Here is a 3,146-nt window from a genome sequence, read left to right on the forward strand (position 1 = left end):
AATGGTTTTGATTATATTAAACTAAAAAGTTCTTGTACAAACAAAAACAATGTAGTAAAAATCAGAAGGGAAACAACAAATTGGGAAAAAATCTTTATAACGAAAAACTGTGACAGGGGTCTAATCACTCAAATATACAAGGAGTTAAAGCAATTGTATAAAACATCAAGCCATTCCCCAATTGATAAATGGGCAAGAGACATGAATAGGCAATTTTCAGGTAAAGAAATCAAAAGTATCAATAAGCACATGAGAAAGTGTTCCAAATCTCTAATAATTAGAGAAATGCAAATCAAAACAACTCTGAGGTATCACCTCACACCTAGCAGATTGGCTAAAATGAAAGAAGGGGAGAGTAATGAATGTTGGAGGCGATGTGGCAAAATTGGGACATTAATGCATTGCTGGTGGAGCTGTGAACTGATCCAGCCATTCTGGCTGGCAATTTGGAACTATGCTCAAAGGGCTATAAAAGAATGCCTGCCCTTTGATCCAGCCATACCATTGCTGGGTTTGTACCCCAAAGAGATCATAGATAAACAGACTTTTATGAAAATATTCATAGCTGCGCTTTTTGTGGTGGCAACAAATTGGAAAAGGAGGGTATGTCCTTCAATTGGGGAATGGCTGAACAAACTGTGGTATATGCGGGTGATGGAATACTATTGTGCTAAAAGGAATAATAAACTGGAGAAGTTCCAGGCAAACTGGAGAGACCTCCGGGAACTGATGCAGAGCGAAAGGAGCAGAGCCAGAAGAACTCTATACACAGAGACTGATATACTGTGGTAAAATTGAATGTAATGGACCTCTGTACCAGCAGCAATACAATGACCCAGGACAATTCTGAGGGATTTATGGTAAAGAAAGCTACCCACATTCAGAGGAAGGACTGCAGGAGAGGAAACATATAAGAAAAACAACTGCTTGAACGCATGGGTCGGGGTTGAAATGATTGAGGGTGTGGACTCGAAACTACCACACCAATGCAACTACCAACAATTTGGAAATTGGTCTTGATCAAGGACACATGACAAAACTAGTGGAAATGCGCATCGGCCATTGGTGGGGGGGGTGCAGGAAGGGAGGTTGAAGGGGAAAGGTGGAGCATGAATCATGTAACCATGTTAAAAATGAATATTAATAAATGTTAAAAAAAACAGGGTTTATTTAAGGTAAGGGAAGGAAGGGGAGGGAATTGGGATGATCTAACTAAATATATAAATAAACCTCCCCACCAAATCTAGTTGTTATCTTCTGCCAGTTAGTATCCGTACTATCAATTACCTCTCTACCTAAAAGTCCCAGTTCCTACACTAAAAACCCTCCACTAACCAAATTCTTCCCTTAGATGGTAAATAAAGGTGGTAAGGTAAGCAGGAACAGGACTAAAGGGAAAAGGTCTCACTGACAGATGACTTTAGTTGTTCACAAGCAGCTCTATTGGAATATCTATCAGTCAGCAGCAACAGGATACACACAGGAACACAGGAACAAGTAGTTGGATCAGAAGGACAGCCACAGGAGAGGGAGGGGTAGTAAAACTCACGAGGTCCACCCAAGGAGTTCAGACATACTCAACCTCTCCAGCTTTCAACTGATCCCAGAAGAACCTGTCACTCCCCAGAATTCTGGAATCTTCCTGCTTCTATCTTTTCAGCAGCTCCTGCTCCTTCTCTTTCCTTATTTCCTTATAACACAGTGAAGAACTCTGTCCCAATGCAAATTTTGGATTCTGACTGAAATAAGACTTTTGACTTGCATTAAGATATGGAACACTGGGGGCAGTTGGGTAGCTCAATGGATTGAGAACCAGACCTAGAGACAGGAGGTCCTAGATTCAAATCTGGCCTCAGACCCTTCCTAGCTGTGTGACCCTGGGCAAGTCACTTGACCCCCATTGCCTACCCTTACCACTCTTCTGCCTTAGAGACAATACACAGTATTGACTCCAAGACGGAAGGTAAGGGTCTAAACAAAAAGATATGGAACACTGGATTTTTATCATTAATTCCAATTTCAAATCCATACTCCCCTTCCCCCTTTCATACCAGTTCATAACATAATTTCCCAGCTTCCAGGAAAGACTGAATTTAAGCTTCCCATCTATACATGAATTCTGCCTATCTCATTCTTAAATAACCCAAAGGTCAAAAATGAAGCCCTATCCAATTCTGTACCTAATATGTGTTTAAACACACTATTTAAACTCAACTTCAGCCTACTCCTAACTAGTATGCCTTGAAAAGACATACATTAAGAAATCTTAAATTATATCATTCTGAAATCTTTAGTTAACCACTGCTAACACAAAGTATCACATCAACTATTCGTTGTGTTCAGGGCATGAAACTTCTTCTGCTGGCCTCAAAATTAACACATCAAAACTGACATCACATTCTTTTAGGTAAACATAGTGTCAACCTTCACATGACTAGATGAAGAAAAATAATTGCAAATGAATCAACAGCTGGTATAGGTCAAGATACATCAATTACCTGATACCATTAATTCTGTGGAAAGAGAGGCATCAGCACAAGATTTCACAATATGCTAATATTTCAGGACACTGCAAATGTACTGTTCTATATAGGAATCAAGTAAATGGAGCATGGGATCTTCAGAACATCCATCAAAATTAATTACACTTAAGAAAGGAAAGGTGGAAATAATAGATTCTGTGGGCTAGAGGAGTGATAGGCAGCAAGGATATGCTTTTACTTTAAAAACCATTTTAAAAATTTTGGACATGAGAATTTCACAATGTTTTAAGTTCTTAAGGTCAGTATTTAAAGGTTTATAAGCATTTGGACATGATAAGGAACATGAGTAAAGTACAATGTCTTGGAAAATAAAAGATGGGTCCTGAAAAAAAGATCAATAAACTGACTTCAGGGGAAAAAATGGACAGGATTTCCTACTGTATTTTCCAGTGGATTTTTAATTGGTAGAACCAAAATGTTGATTAATTCCAATTAATGGATCAATAGAACTCCCTTAGCTTAATATAGAGTCAATTTGAAATTAATTTTACATATAAAAATAGAATTTATTCAAAAGATTTTTATATTACTTTGAGCTAATAAGGGGATATAATTTCCTAGCTTCCAGGAAAGATTGAATTTAAGCTACTCATCTATAAATGA

The sequence above is a fragment of the Gracilinanus agilis genome, chromosome 1 (assembly GCF_016433145.1).
Source record: "Gracilinanus agilis isolate LMUSP501 chromosome 1, AgileGrace, whole genome shotgun sequence".
Lineage (NCBI taxonomy): Eukaryota > Metazoa > Chordata > Mammalia > Didelphimorphia > Didelphidae > Gracilinanus > Gracilinanus agilis.